General features: G+C 34.2%; 1 protein-coding gene and 1 long non-coding RNA gene across 3 annotated transcripts in view; one reads left to right on the plus strand and one right to left on the minus strand.

Annotated features, from left to right (window-relative positions):
- LOC145276841 (uncharacterized) overlaps positions 1–11733 on the minus strand; it is a 50521-nt gene extending 38788 nt beyond the window's left edge. The window contains exon 1 of the long non-coding RNA XR_013868038.1: positions 11560–11733. This is a non-coding gene — a long non-coding RNA (uncharacterized LOC145276841). The remainder of the gene's footprint in view (positions 1–11559) is intronic.
- LOC145276825 (uncharacterized) overlaps positions 1–19851 on the plus strand; it is a 173387-nt gene that overhangs the window by 48540 nt on the left and 104996 nt on the right. Inside the window, exon 1 of one of the 2 annotated variants that reach the window (XM_080128197.1) lies at positions 12558–12812. The exons of the other annotated variant lie outside the window; for it this stretch is intronic. The gene's annotated coding sequence lies outside the window, so the exon portion shown is untranslated. Of the gene's footprint in view, positions 1–12557; positions 12813–19851 lie in introns of those variants that run through there. 2 annotated transcript variants of the gene reach the window in all.

The following is a 19851-nucleotide window of genomic DNA, read 5'->3' on the forward strand; positions in this document are numbered from 1 at the left end:
AGCCCTATTTATTTGGTGGCCCAGCACTTAGCGGAGACCCGCCGCAAAAGGCACGCCAGTCACCCCTAGACCGGCCGGCTGCTTAAGTCTCCACTAAGCACTGGACTATCTGAAAGAAATAGAAAACAAAAACAGTTAATGGCCCTATATGGGCAAAGAGAGAGAAGACAGAAAAGCTTTAAGGACCTCACCACCAAAGAATGGGATTGGTCCTTAAAAAAGGCAAGAACCCCCCTTAAATGGCCAACGAGTGGTAAAGTGGGTAGTCACCGGGACTTTTTCAAAAATTGTATGCTAATGGAACAGATACTAAATCAGAAAAATGCCGGGTAGGAGTTCATAGCATACTGTTAAACATAATCTGAATGTCTCCATTTAGTCTCTGAAACTAGTTGTATTCATAGGACTGTTTGATTCGATTTAGTTCTCAAATGGGGGTGATTTGTACCCCCACAACACCCCCTCCCGAACTTTTTATTCCCCTGGAATGGTCGTATAGCCCTTTTTCTTGAGGTTGATCTCAATCGGGTCGGTAATTTTCTTTTTTCTAGAGGACCAGCGTTGTCCGCCTGCTTGTGGTGTTACCAAGTCGAACGTGTCATATATCTTGTTCAGCAGGAGGTTGTCATTCGTCATCTCTTTAGGAACTATAATATTTGGCGGTTTCACCTGTTTTGGAAAAAGTTTTTCGAAGACGGGCCTAATTTTCCTCGTGAACATTAACTCTGACGGCGACATCTTCGGTGGAGTGCTTTCATTTGGCGTAATTCGGTAAACTTGTAAAAACTGCTGTAGCGCCTTTTCTGAGGGCGTTCCTTTGGCCTTCTTCAGGGCTCTTTTTAGTGTGTCTACAAACCTCTCTGCTTGACCGTTCGAGCGGGGATGATAGGTTGGCGTCGTTATGTGGTTAACCTGGAAATCCTCGCAGAAGCTTTTAAAATCTGCTGAAGTTAATTGTGTGGCATTGTCTGACACTAGACAATCAACCACACCAAACCTAGCGAATTCGTGAAGAGCACTGATTGTAAAGTCTGTCGTTGGACTTTTACATCGAAATACCTAAAGCCATTTTGAAAAATTGTCTACTACTATTAAATAATAGTTTCCATTCAGTGGGCCTGCGTAATCTACGTGTATTCTTTGCCATGGGGGCTCCGCTTTAGGCCACGGGCTAAATTGTATTGGGGCGCTTTTGCAGCCAATGCGCATCCCTTACACGACTTTACCGTGTCTTTTATATCAGTGTCCATCTCTTCTAGTAAACGTAGGACCTAATGAAATAACTGACCAGATCACGTTTTGGGAAAAAGCCGTGATGGTTTCTTCTCCGCTGTCCTTATTCACCAGAACTTGCGTTATCAGATCCATTTTTTATCTGACTGGTTTTATTGCTCTAAATGTATTTTTTCAATTCCAATATTGGTTCGTTCATTTCTTTCTTTTCTCTTCCCTGTTTTTTCTTGAGGTATTTCATTAAATTTAACTGTTTTTCTTCCATCTGTTTTTTATTGACAGTTGCCTTTCGTCGTTTTGTTTCTGTATTGCTACTTGCTTCTGTATTGCCAATTGCTCTTCTCGGAACCTTTTTTCAAGTTCTAATTGTTGACTTTGTTGGAATTTTACCATTCCCAAAACCAGTTTTGCAAAATCGTCCATTTTATTTTTGGAAGGTTTAGAATTATTTAATATGACAAAATGAGTTTTTTCAGAAACAACACGTTGATTTACTTTTTCAATAGTACCACTCTATAGAAAAACCTTTACAAAATTCGTACCTGGTTATTTAACGAATATTTCTTTCATATATTTATTTCCTCGTGTGGCATTTTTCCTGAGAAAATAATTCGGCGTTTGCATTTATGCAGAAAGCAATAGATTTCGTTTTTCATTTTTCAATTTTCGTAACGTGTAGGTACTGGGTTCAATTCCTTGTTGATCATACACATTTTCTTTTCCTCTTTTATTTACTTAGCCGTGAAAGAGAGTTTATAGCATTTATTTAATATTGGCTATTCTTTTCGATTTCTCTGCGAAAAAATGTCCTTTTCTCGTTAACACTTTACTTGTCGTGCTTAATGAAATCGTTTTTTTCTTCTTCCATGTGCAGTCTCGTCGACCAGTGAAAAGTTTATTTAAATAGGATTAAAATCCGACGTCATTTTTTTAATTGTGCGAATACTCGCTTTAGCCAATAAAATAAAATATATCATTTACTTTTGCAGGAGTTTTTTTTTTCTTCTGCCAACGTTAATTCCTTTTAACCATACGACGTATATGCTTTTTGGAACGACAAACATTACTTGTATTTATAGTGATGGAAAAAAAGTTGCTGTTTTTTGTACTTACTGAAACTTGGCCTCGCTAATTCAGTAGTAATAATTCTAAAAGCAATTGTCTTGAGTTCTGTTTCAATTCGTAGTTTACTCTTTTAGTAGCTTTTTTAACAGCAAGATACGGTTTTTGACGAAGTCTTTCTTAAATCCATTTTTCGGCAAGAATGGTTGTCCTTTTTCGAAGCGTTCTTTATCCCGTGTTTGTGGATTTTTACGCTTGAATGTTATTTTTATCCAACGTAGACAAATAGTTTTTCCTGTTCTTCACTGACTTTTGAAAAATAAATACTTTTAAAGTTTCGAATTTCTGCCGAGTTTAGGAAAAAATTATTTCGAATATCCACGTGTGTTTTTTTTTCTTGAATCCTTTTAGTCGTCAATGTTGTTTTCAAATGGCTGTTTTTTTGTTGTTGTTAGAGTGAGTCCTTACCCGAATATTCGTCATCGAGTTGTTGTAAGCACTGCTGTAGATTGATCCGGGAAGTTCTTGAATCATACTCGTCAGCCAGTTGTTGTAGACCCATACTAGGGGTCACAAATGAAAGAAACCAAAAGTAGTGTAAAGTATATAAAATATAATATGCATTTATCATAAAGAATACAAGAGCCACTAAAGTGGTATAAGAGGAACGTGTTCGTAGCATGCGGTTAAACATGGTATGAATGCCTCTATTTAATCTCTGAAACCAGTGGTATTAATAGGACTTGTTAATTCCACTTAATTCTCAAATAGGGGTGATTTGTACCCCACAACAGTTATTTAACTACTACCAGTGTTATTGACGAGTGTATTTAATCAAGTTATTTTTATACGAGCATAGTTATTGACGGGTGTATTATCATATGTTATTTATATACCAGTAGGGTTACTGAAGGGTGTATTTAAGCATGTTATTTATATACGAGCAGGATTATTGACGTAATAGTGCAGTCAAAGGCGTGTATTTAATCATGTTGTTTATAAACTTGTATTCACTCATGTTTTTTTTTTATATTAGCAGGGTTATTAGCGGGTTATTTAATCATGTTATTTATATAATAGCAGGATTATTTACTAGTGTATTTATACATGTTATTTATATACAATCAGGATTATTGACGGGTGTATTTAATCATGTTATTTATATACTAGTACTAAAATTAAAGGGGTGTATTTAATCATGTTATTTATATACTAGTAATGCAATTAAAGGGGTGTATTTAATCATGTTATTTATATACTAGTAATGCAATTAAAGGGGTGTATTTAATCATGTTATTTATATACTAGTAATGCAATTAAAGGGGTGTATTTAATCATGTTATTTATATACTAGTAATGCAATTAAAGGGGTGTATTTAATCATGTTATTTATATACTAGTAATGCAATTAAAGGGGTGTATTTAATCATGTTATTTATATACTAGTAATGCAATTAAAGGGGTGTATTTAATCATGTTATTTATATACTAGTAATGCAATTAAAGGGGTGTATTTAATCATGTTATTTATATACTAGTAATGCAATTAAAGGGGTGTATTTAATCATGTTATTTATATACTAGTAATGCAATTAAAGGGGTGTATTTAATCATGTTATTTATATACTAGTAATGCAGTTAAAGGGCTGTATTTAATCATGTTGTTTATATACCTGAAACGTTATCGACGGGTGTATTTAATCATGTTCGTTTTTATAATAGCAAGGTTATTAACGAGTTATTTAATCGTGTGATTTATATATTAACAAGGTGATTGACTGGTGTATTTGATCATGTCATTTATATACTAGCGGGGTTATTGACAAGTGTATATAATGAAGTTATTTATACGCTAACAGGGTTTCTTACAGGTGTATTTACTCATCTGATTTATATACAAAAGATGTTATTGATGAGTATATTTAATAATATCACTATATATTAGCAGGATTATTGACGGATGTATTTAATGATGCTTTTTATATTCTAGACCCGGTTATTGACCTGTGTGTTTAATCATGTTGTTTATATACTTTCAGAGTAATTAACGGGTGTATTTAATTATGTTATTTTTTTATACTAGCAGGGATATTGACGGGTGTATTTTATCATGTTATTTATATACTAGTAGGGCAGTTGAAGGGGTGTATTTAATTATGGTGTTTATATACTAGCAGGGTTATAGACGAGTGTATTTAATCATGTTATTCATTTATTAGCAGGGTTATTAGCGAATTATTCAATCATGTCATTTATATACTAGCAGAGTTGTTTACAGGTCATATTAAATTATGTTATTCATACATAAGCTGTATTATTGACGGGTATATTTGATAATGTTATTTATACACAAGCAGTGTTATTGACGAGTATATTTGATAACATTATTTATATACAAGCAGTGTTTCTGACAGATGTAGTTACATACATTATTTATCAACTAGTACGTTTTTGACGCATGCATTTATACCAGCAGGCATGTATCTAATATATATATATATATATATATATATATATATATATATATATATATATATATATATATATATATATATATATAGCTTCGAGGCGGAGCCAATATTAACCGTATGTATCGCTTGAAAAAACAACAATAACAAATCTAAATTTATAAGCGATAAAAATAAACAGTATAATCAATCTAGGGTTTGTGGTCTAACGGTTAAGGCACCGGACTGTGGTAAACATGGTATGAGGTTCGAACCCTAGAAACAGTTGTACTACGCTGACGAGAGGTAACGACCTCGAAACACGCGTGTACGTAGATTACTGTTTTAAAAATAATAAATAAATAAAAATGTTATATTCGTCCAAACAAATTAAAAGAGCGACTCTATAAGTAAATAAAAAAATGAGCTTCGAGGCGGAACCAATATTAACCGTATGTATCGCTTGAAAAAACAACAATAACAAATCTCTCTCTCTCTATCTCTCTCTATCTCTCTCTCTCTCTCTCTCTCTCTATATATATATATATATATATATATATATGAAATATATATATATATATATATATGTATATATATATGTATATATATATATATATATATATATATATATATATATATATATATATGAAATAAAATGGAGGTGGAAGGACCTGGATACTCAACGTTTCGCCCGATTTATGCGGGCTTCTTCAAGAGGGATGGTCATTGACGAGAGAGTCGGAGGATTGGGGCTATATATAATGATGGGGGAGAGCAACGTGTTTTCCTTACGTAAATTAGATGTCATATATACGTATATATACCTTTTATGAGAGAAAAAATAAATTAGAGTAAACTAGTGTAGTGGATTACGTCTAAAAGTTAAAATATCGTAGAGATTAAAAGAAATTGTTTTTGGAAATATAGCGGTGATAGATTAAGTAAATAAAATGACACGAGATTACGAAAGAATTCTTTTTTTTTTTTTTTAATTAGAAATAATTGGATTGGGATAAAATAGCGTAGTAACTTAAAAGATGGTGTCTAAAAATAAGAATAGGAGGTGAAAAAATGGAGTCTTAAAATAGATAATGATAAAATAAAATACAGTAAATAAGTAAAATAAAAATAATAAAATTAAGTGAAATTACGATTTTTTTTTTATATATATATATCGCGTTTAACCGGTGTCTAAGTTGTTCTCTTTAATAATTATTTTCGACAGAAAGGGAGCAACGTGGAAAAAACCTTTTCTTTGCTTAATTATATATATATATATATATATATATATATATATTTGCTTAATTATATATATATATATATGCTTAATTATATATATATATATATATGCTTAATTATATATATATATATATATATATATATATATATATATATATATACGAGCCGGATTATTGACGTGTGTATGTCATCATGTTGTTTTATATTCTAGACCCGGTTACTTGCATATAATACTTATAATACTGATTACTCATTAGGGTTATGACAAGAGAATGATCTCCTCATTGTCTTTGACCCTCGAGTATATATATCCCCCACAGTTAGACACAGATAATCAATTGAGAACCACATCACTCTATCTAAAACATATGCGATATTAACTGATATATACCCGTGAATCAAAATAATGAAAAGAATATTCTGTTGTCATAATCCTATTATTTTTATACTAGCAGGGCTTTTGACGGGTATATTTAATCATACTTTTTTTTTTATATACTAGCAGGTTTATTGACGGGTGTATTTAATCATGTTATTTATATACTGGCAGTGTTTTTACGTGTGTATATATAACCATGTTTAAATATACAAGTAGAGTTCTTGCGAGTTTATTTAATAATGTTATTAATATGCTGGCAATGTGATACATATTCTATAAGGTTTATTGACGAGTTTATTTAATTATGTTATTTATATACTATCAAGGCTACTGTACAGGTATAATCTATCATGTATATACTAGCAGGCTTATTTACGGGAGTATTTTACTATGTTATTTAGCAGAGTTATGAACGGATTTATATAATGATGTTATGTATATACTTACAGGGTTATTGACGGTTGTATTTAATCATGTTATATACTAATTGTGTTATTAATGGATGTATGTAATGATCTTATTTATATAGTAGAAGGGTTATTCACAGGTGTTTATAATAATGTTGTTTATATAATGGCAGTAGTTATTGACAGGTGTATTTAATCATATTATTGATATACATTTATGGGTGCATTTAATCATTTTAATTATATATTAGCAGAGTTATTGACGGTTGCATTAATCATGTTTTTTTTTTTATATACAAGCAGGGTTATTGACGAGTTTATTAAATCATGTTACTTATATTATAACATTGTTTCCAGTCGTCCTGGACTTCTTGACACTGGGCTCAAGCAGTGCCGATTCAGGAGAGGTGTGGTTGGACGCGCAACCACACCTTGCCACGCGCAGCTGTCCCTACAGGGAGTATCCTTTGTCTTTCGAGACTGAACTGAACGGAGGCAACGAAACAAACTGAGAAAATTCTGATTTTAAATACTTTTTAATTAAAATATTGTTTGTACTTTGTCGTAATAATAAAAAAAACCCGCTTATTTTAAACATCTCCATTGTTATATAAAAGTCACTGTGTGTGTGTATGTGTGTGTGTGTGTGTGTGTGTGTGAGAGAGAGAGAGTTCCTCATAGGTTCCGAAACGGTTGAGCATATCTTTTGCAAATTTCACACAAAGGTAATTTATATGTTTGGCAGTGTTCTTAGATATGTTTTATACAGAAATTCATCTGATAGGTATTGAAAATCGAAAAAAAAAAATCCATTCATAAAAGTAATCTTTCTTTCTTATAGATGAAAATATGTTTTACAGGGGAATATTTTACGTTACACCGTCCAAGGGAAATAATAAAATCTTAGCAAATCATTTCTTAAAAAAACAACAACAAACAAACAGAATTATTACCATGTGGAGATATAGCACACTGGTAAAGCACGCTACTGCAGATCAAATGATCCCCTGTTCAAGCCGAGTGTACCTCACGGTTTTATTTTAAATTTTCTTTTCTTATTAATGAGTTCAATTTACCATAAAATAAGAGGAACCATTTAAAATCACTGCAAATCATTTCTTCGTTTGCATATTTTAAAACTAAACATTACTCAGAAGTGACTTTTCTAGAACATTCATCGTTAAACTCATATATCAGCTGACGTGATGTTGTAAACAAACACAGACGGAATTTGATGAACGACATTATTATTAGACTTTTTATTTTTTATTTTATGTTTTTTATTTATTTTTACGAATTAGTCCACTAGGGGAAATTATTCCTCGTAATATGGAATATTCAATTGATTGATTCTCTAATAATACATACGCAATCTGCATAAATTAAAATATCATGTTTAAGTGTATTGTACGACCGGGCAACACCAGCACCCAGCTAGTCAACAATAGAAATTATTTTTACAATTTAAACGCACAAGTTCACTCGGATTAGGAAAAGAAGTTGTGCTAGTTCTAACGGCTAGAATCCATGAATGTGGTAAAAGCGGTTAGGGTTCGATATGAGCTTGAAGAACTTACCAGTCTAACCACACTGAAGAACTTTGATACGGCGAAAAGAAAAGTGAATTTCCCTTCGGCAGCTGATAGAGTATATAGTTCGGTATGTATACACGATTATATTATGTGCAGGTAAATAAACGATCATTGTGAAAATTTGAACACCGCTGCTATACTCAATATAGTTTTATTTAAAATAGGATTAACGGATGCCAACATCTTTTGTGAAAGCTCAGATGAACACGAAATAATGGGTATTAAATGAAAATAAAATTAAATAAATAAAAATATTTATTTCAAAGAGGCTTAAGAGACATAATATGGACAAAACATCCCATTTAGAAAACTGCAATCATTAAAAAAAAGAGAAGTTATTTTTGCTTAGCAATAGTCTCTACTATTATATAAAAGTCACTATGTGCGTGTATGTGTGTGTGTGTGTGTGTGTGTGTGAGTTGCTTCCTTATAGGTTCCGAAACGGCTGAGCCTATTTTTTTTTACAAATTTCACACAAAGTTAATTTATATGCCTGATAATGTTCTTAGATATCTTTTGTACAGGAATTCGTCCGATAAGTATCGAAAATCAATAAAATCCGATCCTAAAAATAGCTTTTTTTCTCTCATAAATAAAAAAAAAAAATTTTTTTAGGAAAATACTTTACGTTACACCGGTCAAGGGAGATAATAAAATTTCAGCAAATGATTACTTCTAAAAAAACAAACAAGCAAAAAAAAAAAAAAACAGATTTATTATAATCTGGAGATATAGCTCAGTGGTAGAGCATTCGACTACAGATCGAATGATCTCTTGTTCAAGCCCTAATGTACCTCACCATTTTATTTTAATCTTTTACTTATTAATGAGTTCAATTTACGATAAAATAATTATTTAGAATCGTTGCAAATCATTTCTTCGTTTGCATATTTTAAAACTAAATATTAATCAGAAGTGACTTTTTCCAGGGCAAATATCAGCTGACGTGATATTGTAAATAAACACAAACGGAATTTGACGAACGACATTAACATTTTTATGCGAATTAGTCCATCTGGCAAATGATTCCTCGTAGTATATAATAATCAATAGAGGATTGATTCTATAATAATACATATGCAATCTGCGTTAATTAAAATATCATATTTAAGCGTATTGTCCGACCGGGCAACACCGGATTGCAAGCTAGTAATAAATAACCACGCATATGTCCAAGCTTAAGAACCACAAAAAAGAATTTTTTTTTTTTTTTACAGTGCAACGCAGTTTCACCGGAGCCGACATGCACGTTAGTGACACGAGCGTTACCAAATAACAATGAAAGTTATGCAAAGATAAAAATCAATTTTTATTAGGAAAAAAAAAAAAACAATAAAAAATACTTATTTTCTACAAAACCAATTTTCAAACGTGAAGTAATTCATCATTTTGATAATGGTTTCCGAAGGAATATTAGCTAAGCGATTAATTTAGTCCACAGGTCTGTAAATAAACATGTCTTCAATCTAATAGGCTCAACTTTGTCAACTAAGCCGAAATGTTGCATCTCTGTGCCTAATCTATTCCTAGTATGATATGTTTTGTTCTTAGCTTCTTTAAATACTTTACAAACAAAATTTCTTTACGTAATTAGCTAACTCCTCCCCTTTGACGAGAAAGAAAGTATTTCTTCGAAAGTCCGCGGATTAAGAGCTTTCACCTCTATTTGTGTTTCCTTTACGAATAATAAATATGTGTTAATTCTTACTAAAGTGTTTCTAAACATATTTTATTAAGTCTATGTACTTAGATATTTTATGGTTTTCTTGTAAATATTCCAAGAGTAATGTTTTTCCAGTTATAGCAGGATAGACAATAATATAACATAAATAGTACAACACTAAATATACTACATTTGTCTGAGGCTCAAAGATATTTAGAACACACACACACACACACACACATATATATATAGTTTAAAATCCAATTCATATTTTTCTTAAAACATATGTTCTTTTATTTTCTCATAAGAGTATATGTTTGTTTTTTTTTTACATGGGGGTCACCACTTATCACTTATCAGGCCACTCAGGGACAAGGGTTATTGCGTGTACAGTAATCAATGAGATAGTATTGTAGTAATCATTAGTATTGGGGGTTTTGATAGGGTATCTTACTTAAGAGGGCGGTTTGTCAGGAGTTTGTTTATGTTGGACTTGAAGACGTCCAAGTTGTAGTCAGGTGGGAAACAGGCAAGCGACAGAGAGTTCCACTGGTGTGCAGTTCTAAGAAAGAAGCTCTGCTCATGGAATCTACGTTTGGATTTAGGCACAGATAAAGAGTGGGGAAAATTATTGGCAGTAGTTTCAGCCAGATGGGTGTTTCTCGTGAAAGATTGGCAAGGGGGGACGAGGGATTGGAGCTCAGACGAGCACCTGCCATGGAAATAGCGATAAAACAAAAAAATGGCTTGCAACGTCTCTTCTGTGGGAGAGAGGTTGCAGGGAAGAGAAAAGGGCATCCCCCACTAAACCACGAAGATCTGTTTTATATGCAATCTTCACAAAACATTAAAAATATGTTACACTGTATTTTTTAATGTAACGGATCAAATCGGTAATATATGCTCTTATGAAAAAAAAAACGTGTTTTTTTTCAAAAATTGTGAATTGAATTTTAATTTTAAGAAAATTTAAACTGTAAGTTAGAATTTACAATCAAAATTTATTGTTCGACTGAATATCCCAATACTACTTATTCCGCGGAGTTTCAAATAATGCTAAGTCTTGCTATTCTTCTCATCAGAAGACAGAAAGAAATCAGCAAATTATATTTGTAGCAATGCTAGAATTTGCTGGTTAAGGTATTAAGTCATAAATTGCCAAGAAAAACAAGTGAAAAAATGTTGGATATGTAAAAAAAAACAAAAAAAAAAAAAAACAAAAAAAACAAATCGCGCATAATATTATATGCGTTTTTTTAAAAATATTTTTTTATTCGGTTGGGATTAAATTATCTATATATAAATACTGGTATTTATATTAGATTGAAGTCTACCATTGCGTATATACACTACATCCTTTTGATTGCATTACTATATATATATATATATATATATATATATATATATATATATATATATATATATATATATATCTGACATGCCGATTTCCATTATCGTCTATATTCCATTAAAAACCAATTCGGTATCTGTATTATAATTGGAAAGGAAAAGAATAATAAACCAAAATATACTTTACCATATCTGCGCCTTAGAATACGCCCTTCACTGCCGGCGACAAGGAGAGCAAAAATACAGATGAGGACCACAATATTCATGGTTTCCCCAATTTCTGTTTTTAAAAAGATTATTCTTGCTTTGTATTTGAGTCCTTCGTTCAAAAAAATGAGTAAGACGTGTCAAAGTAAGAATAACTTTGTTTTATAGCTGATAGAACTGGGCGCTGACGTCACGGCGTTTTGCCCAATCGTATGAGACGAAGACTAAACATTGCTTTATCGTATTAGACAAAAATGTTTCGAGCAATACAAACAAAAAATGAAGCAATGGCACGGGTAAGATATTTAAATGAAGTCAAATAAAATAAACATGCGATTCTGAGTCATTGGAGTTTTAATTATATGGAAAAAAAAGTTTGAATAAATGAATAAATACTTTTGATTGATGTTCCAATCGTGGTCATATTCAATTTTATTCTGTCCATATACATCGATCGATCTATTTGTGGATGTATATATTTGAGAGAACAACAGTAGCTTTTCTTTTTCCTGACTTGAAGGTTAAATTCAGCATGCAAATATAAGTTATCATGACGATTCCAGTGTTTCGAGTAATTAAAACCCGAATTAAAAAAAAAAAGTTGTATTTTAACAGTGAAAATATGTTAATAAAACATTGCATTAGTTAACAGCTTGTGTTGGTCCTAATAGTTAGAATTTCTAAGGGTTGTAAAAAAAAAAAACCCGTCAAGTTTCGATGTGCGTTTGATAAACTTGTCAATATAGTCACATGGAAGCGCTGTGATTGAGCGAAACATTCTGTCTTGAGGTAAGCCCTTTGTCTAGTTTAAGTTATAAGCTAATCGAGTGAATAACCCCCCCCCTCTTTCCCAATATGAAACCTCACTCCACATTCCAAATGCCCACACTCCAACTTTCGTTCCTGGCTACCCTACTAATTGATCCTATCTTGAGGTGACATCACCTCTTCAATTCCCCCCCCACTATATTTTTTTCTTTCTTTCCGTCTAAAATTGTGCCTCAGTTAGAGATCAACCTGTTTGTTTTCGGCCCCTACCAAGACAGAAAAAAAGTTGGCGATCTACCATATGGAAAGAGTTGGGAGGGCCTTACACTTTTTGTTTTTGTTTTATTTTTTTACCTTTCCCTCATTCCACGCCAATGAAATTCGACTACGTTTTACCGATAATTCAAAGCAGTTTGGAAATGGAAAACAAATGCAATATTCTCCGGCAGCTGATAAGATAGTTGGGTACGTATCTTTATTTTTTCTACAAGAGGGTCAGCAAATTATCAAGACCCGATGACCACTCGAGGATAAGGGTAGTCATAAGTACAACAGTATCATAATCGTTAGTAGTGGAAATTTGGTATAATTTGATTATTTAAGGGGACGGCTCAGCAAAAACCTGTTTACATTGGACTTGAAGACAACCATATTTTAATCAGCTGGAAAATAGACCAACGTAACAGTGTTCCACGGGCTGGCATTTCTGCGAAAGAAGCTTACTTCATGGAACCCACGTTTAGATTTAGACACAGATAGAGAGGGGGGAAAATTGTGGGTAATGGTTGTAGATAGACAATTTTTTTTTGTGAAAGTTAGACGAAGAGGGACCGTATGAAAATAACAATAGAACAGAGAAAGCATAGCATCGTCCCTTCTATGGAAAAGATGTTGCAGGAAAAAGAAAAGGGGGTCAACCACAAGATTTCGAAGCCGGTTTTGAACTTTGTCAAGGCAGCATAGAGTGGTCCAAGCAGCTCCGGCTGTATGAAAACAGTACTCCAAGACGTACATTCTGGGACGTACTTGGCTCTTATACATGTAGGAGATTGGATCAGAAATGAAGTACCTACTTGAGCTGTACAATGATCCAACCATTTTCCGGCGACTCTGACAACGGATTGGATGTATGTGCTCAATTTCAGATCAAGGGTGAATGTCAGGCTCAGACGTTTTTTAAAGCATCGTGTTCTCTTAGACAAGAGCCATTCATTTCGATTGGGGATCAGAGCATTGGTGGTGGAAAGAGAGAAGCTTGGTTTCTATGTTTATATATTTGTATGTGCAGGATTCTCTCGTAAATAAAACAATCACTGTGAAATTTCGAAAACAACTGCTAGGCGTAAGGAGTTATAATATAGACAATATTTACTTTAATTTAGTTTAATTTAGATTTATTTTAAAGGGGTAAAAGGGGACGTAAACTTGTGAAAATTCAGAGAAACACGATTTTCTTGTATCGGGAAAAGATGGTGGGTCATATAGTATTTTGCGAATGTTGGGTCTAGAGATGATCCCATTATAGCCATTTACAAAAAAAAACAAAAAAAAACAATAATAATAGAATAAAATAAAATTAAAAAGTAAAAAAATTATAAATACACCAAACATAAAAGGTAAAGAAAAGGAAAAGAAAACAACAATTGCTCCTGGCGATAATCGGATGCACTGATAGAAAGCGGTTGCGAAAAATTAGGCCGAACAACAACTTTTGGGCGCTATTTTATATATAATATGCCTGCCGAAATTAAAAAGACCGCTCGGCAAATAGAAAAGCTATCCAGAAGGAAAAAGGAATAACTCCGTCGTGTTCAATCAGACGTCTCTCTTTCTTTCTTTCTCTCTCTCTCTCTCTTTCCCTCTCTCTCTCTCTCTCTCTCTCTCTCTCTCTATATATATATATATATATATATATATATATATGGTAACTTCATTCAGTCTTAACAGACCATGGATACCCACTGCTGTAAGGGTGGTAAGAGTTGCGCAATCTCCAACCACACCTCTCCTGAGTCGGTGCTGTTAATAACAGTAGCGAATTAAGGTAAGCAAAGAGCACATACAGCGCTTAAAATTCCCAAATGGTCACCTATCTGGTACTAGCCAGGATCAGCGATGTTTCTCTCAGTTTTAAAGTTCAATATATAAAAACTGTTGTCATTAATATCTGATAGCAAGAACACAATTAATATTTAACTATGCATACATGTACGTACATGAATATACATAGATACACACACCTGTTCATATAAAATTACATTTGTAATTGATTTTCTCGCTAAAAAGGTGGGGAAGCAAAAAAATAAATAAGGTCGAGGTAATCTATCTTTTCAACGCCCAGGAAGCGAAATAAGCAACGGTTCAAAACTGCTTATATATCGCTAAAAAACAAAACAAAACAAAACAAAAAACAACAACAACAACAAATCTTAGATTTAAAAGTGATAAAAATCGCGCAGGACATCTGACAAGTCGTCCGGGCTCATTAGGAAAAATTGGTAGACTGCTCATAGGGTAGTCACGAGTTAAACCCTATTAGTGGATGGTCCATGCTGATGACGGAATATTCCCAGAAACACTTGTTGATGGATATATTTTATGTGCGTAAAAATATTTAAAAGTATTTAAATAAAGGGGAGGTAATCTCTCTCTTCAATGCTTAGAAGCGAAAATTAAATACAACAAATTATATATATATATATATATATATATGTGTATAAATATATGCATATATATATATATAAACAAAACTGAAATCTCACCTGTCTGTTTAAATGTATGTACGTTTGTATGTCTGCCTAACAGACAGAGGAGATGGATTTACACGAGATCGGTATCAGTTTGAAGCTCGACCCTTCGACCAAATATCGAAAAATTAGCCAAAATCATTAATTTCTTCACCCTCAACTGGACACTGTTTTTTTTTTTTTTTTTTTTTTTTTTCACGTTCTTTTCCTTCTTCGCGGTACGGGTTCGAGCCTGCCTGAATACTAATATTTTTTCTTTGTTTTTTTTTTGCTCGACACACACCTCCAAACAGCTGGGCAATGTTGGGCACCCAGGCTAGTATATATATATATATATATATATATATATATATATATATATATATATATATATATATATATATATATATATATAGTGTGTGTGTGTGTGTGTGTGTGTGTTTAAACAGCGTATTTTCATTTAAGCAACCGCTATTGAAAATAACAGCTTACTTATCTCTTTTTTATTTGTTCGAATTTTTGTATAAACTTTCTTTTGTTATAAATTAAGTTCTTTGGTCATTTAATACGGGCAGCTTGCAGGGGGAGGAGAGCTTTATGTTAGGAAAAATCGGCAGAAAAAAAGAGCAGAGGAAAACAACGAACAAAATTCACTGACAGTCTTAATAGGACCACTGGAAACACGATTATAGATCTGATATCGACGATCCTGTCTCCTAACTGTGCTGAAACCCACTTCATCGGCTTCGTAAACGTTCAACAGATGCTAGTGAATGTTGATCGGTTCAGTTTAGTCTGCGTGGAGAAACTAAATGACACATCTTTGCTTCCGACGCACGTTCATGATAGAAGTTTTTTAGAGTTGTACATCATTAATATTTGAAACGGAGAGATTATACTTTCAGTCATCATGACAGTTCAATTCACAATCCTCTCTGGTCCATTCGGGCGGAATAAAAATAGGAGGCATTTCTTTTGGAACATCACTAGTAAATTTACTAAATTGGATGAGGGATGAATTTATGACTGTATTGTTATGTCTATTCATTCCTGGTACAGGCATTGGCGGCTATGACTCTTTTTCTATCTCTTTCCCTCGAGGCATTCATGAATTCATTGTTGCCCAGGTGTTCAGATTGTCAACGTATGTTTGTGGCCACCGTAAAATAAAATTAATGTAGAAAATAACACAATGTTATATATTATAATTAGGGCTATGACAACAGCACATTGTTTTCATTGCTTTGGCTCTCGAGTGTGTATCCGTTGATATCTTATATGCTTTTATATAGAGTGGTGTGGTTCTCGGTTGATTAACTGTCTCTGTGCCGGATATATACTTGAGAGTCAAAACAATGAAAAGAATATTCTGCTGTCATAGCCCTAATTATATTGTTAAAAAAATAAAAGAACGAAAATAGAAATTAAAATATTATTTCAAACATAGAAATATCACATATTCTAATTTAATTAACCAGTTGGTTGGTTGGCTGTTTTTGTTTTACGGCATATCAACCTTTTTCAGGTTATTTAATGCTGAATCTAGTTATTTTGAGGAACGATTTTTAATGGAGTATATATATATATTTTAAAGTCAGATTCTATTTAACCCATAGTTGGGACCCTAACAGGTACTACCACTCCGAGTCAGAGTGGACCTGGGAGTAATGGCAATTAAAAGGTGGCTCCACACTCCCCAATGCCCACAAGGTGGGGTCTCACCATCGGATATAGTTTTAGGTCATATTCAGGGCCTTAATAAACCGGATGAACACTAGAAGCAATACAGCTGATAGAAAACAAGATATTGATTAATGACTTACTTTAATATGTATCATATTTAATGCCCACAGCAACTAAAACTTGTAAAGTAGATTTGCATTAATACACTACTTTAATTTAATTAATATAAACAACAGATGGTTTAAGTGTTTATATAGAAATGAGGAAACGTTTCTTTTTTTCTTATAGTGATACTGAACCGGAAGTTTGTAATTAAAATAGCACCACATAGAAAAATAGCCACAGATCAAAACAAATTATGTTATACCAGAGAAAAATTAATATACTTTATAATATTTCAAACATTAAAAAAAATATATTTTTATTACATTTTCACCTCAAACAAGGCACATTGCCACTTTGGTGTAGGGGGCTACTATCAGGGGCAGCGACTGCTGGGGTACTATGTTGGGATTTGGGCAGCAAGATGTCGGTTCACGTTACACTTGACCGTCTGCATGTCAGTACAGTTAGGGAAGCATGGACCTGGAATGGAATTCTAGAGTCTAGCGGTTCTGGGGAAGAAACTACTGGAGTAGAAAGATCTTTTACATCTAGGGATCTCTACTGTGTGGGGGTGGGATTTAGATGCCTGTCGGGTTTGTCGAGGGTGTCTACGTCGTGGGGGCACAAGTGTCTGCAGTTCGTCAGAGCATTCACCATTAAAATACTTGTAGAACAGGAAGAGGGATGCAAAGTTTCCTCGATGGGACAGAGGCTGAAGCTTAGATGCCAGTTCAGGGCCTATCAGATTGACGACTCTCTTTTGAACCTTGTCTAGGAGCGAGAGACTAGTAGCAGATGCACCAGCCCAAATGTGACAACAATACTCCATACATGGGCGAATGGTAGCCTTATAGGGGTACAGGATACTTTCAGGTGTCAGTAGTTTTCTAGCACGGTAGAGAGAGCCTACCTTTTTCGCAGCGGCCCTGGCAATGTTTTCAATATAATTGTTCCAACTCATGTTTCCTGTGAACGTTAGGCCAAGCAGTTAGAAAGATGTACTCAGACAGGGAGTCACTGGCCATTGCTATTGGTGGCAGAGAAGGTTTCTTGTAATTATTGAAGGAAACCAGTTTAGGCTTGACAGCATTGAATGTGACCATCCATTTATGTTCCCCATTCCACTACAGATTGGAGGTAATCCTGTTGTGTTTTTGCCATTTCTTTAGTTATGTGTTCATTTGTTTTCCTGTCATGCCTGTTATAGAGTGTGGTGTCATCAGCATATATACCCATCTCAGAGGCAGTTTTGTCGGGGAGATCATTAATAAATATTAGGAACAATAGAGGCCCAAGGATAGACCCCTGAGGCACTCCCGCATTTATATCACACTGTTTAGATGTAGGACCGTCGAGGACAACCTGGATTTTTCTCTTATCTAAGAAGGATTTAATTATGTTAAGTATTCTACCGTATGATTTAATTTTCCTGAGGAGACCCTCATGCCATACCCTGTCAAAAGCCTTAGATATATCTAGAGCTACCGCTCTGCCCTCCCCCGCTTTGTCCAGTGAATGGTATATACGTTCAGAGATTACAGTGAGGATGTCTGCTGTGGAACGGGCTTGTCTAAATCCATATTGTTTGTCAGTCAGAAGTTTAGCATCTGTAAGGTGCCGGACTAGAGCATGGTTAATTATGGTCTCAAATATTTTGGCGAAAAGTGGGAGGAGGCTAATAGGGCGATAATTTGATGGGCCAGTTCTTTCGTCAGAATTCGTGAATACTGGTACCACAGAAGCAGTTTTCCAACAGCCCGGAAAGCAAGATTCATTAAGGCATTTGTTGTAGAGTTTGGAGAGAACTGGAGCTACTTCGGCTGAGCACTTTTTTTAATAGCACAGCTGGGATGAGATCAGGTCCACATGCTTTTGAAGTGTCAAGGTTTTTTATGATAGCGTGTACCTGAGAAGGGGTGATTTTTAAATCGTCTAGCGTGGCGTCTGTTCGCAAAGGAAAGTAGGCAGGGGGTGATTGGAAGGGTCCAGTGTGGAGTTTGAGGCAAACCGGCTGGCAAGCATATTAACCTTGTCGGTTGCTGAGGAGACAACCTCGTGATTGTTGGTTAGTGGGGGAATTGTTGATTGCCCAGTATTTACTACACTGTTGTAGATTTTCCAGGAGTCACGAGTTCCTAATTTTTGTGCTTCGATGCGTTTTTTAGTGGTTTCAGTAAATTCTCTCTAAGCTGTCGCTATTTCTTTCTTAACGTTACTTCTAGCTTCTATATACTTCTGTTTGTTTGAACTGGACTTATGTCGGTTAAATCTGCGGTATGCATGCTGCCTTTGAGCAATGGCAGTTGCGCAAGTCGAAGTAAACCATTGGGGAGAGTGGGGCTTGCTATAAAATTTCCGCATGGGAACATGTGCTTCAATTGCTGTTTTGAACCATTCAGTGGTCTCATTTGCGCACTGTTCAGCAGGAAGAGAAAAATATTTCTCCATGGGACATCTCTGATAAGATCTCTGATGGCTTCCCAGTCAGCCTTTTTATAATATCTCGTTGTTTTGAGCACTGGCTCTTCAGTTTTGGGTCTAGAATTAAGGGCGATTTCTACCATTATCACTGCATGGTCAGCGTTCCCGAGTGGGCTGTCAGCATTTGTTATACAATCCTTGGGAACTGTAGTCAGAAACAGATCTAGAAGTGATGCGTGTTGTTCTTGCTGGTCAGGGAAACAGGTTGGAAACGTAACCATTTGTGATAGGGAGTGAGATATAGCGAAACTATGTGTTGAGCTGCCCGCTGCATCTGTGTGAGTAGAGAATCCAAACCAGTTTTTGTGGTGAACATTAAAGTCACCAAATACATGTACTTGTGCGCTAGTGTCGAGGGAGAGTGCTGTGTTTATGCTGTCAGAGACTTTGTTTATTATGGTGCAGTCCTAGGGCGAGGGAGAGCGGTAGAGAAAATAAAAGTAGCTAATGTTATGTTGTACGTTTAGTGTAGAATAAATGACTAGAAATACGAACTGAAATAATAATAA

This window comes from Euprymna scolopes, chromosome 1 (assembly GCF_053919585.1).
Source record: "Euprymna scolopes isolate OS-2025 chromosome 1, ASM5391958v1, whole genome shotgun sequence".
NCBI lineage: Eukaryota > Metazoa > Mollusca > Cephalopoda > Sepiida > Sepiolidae > Euprymna > Euprymna scolopes.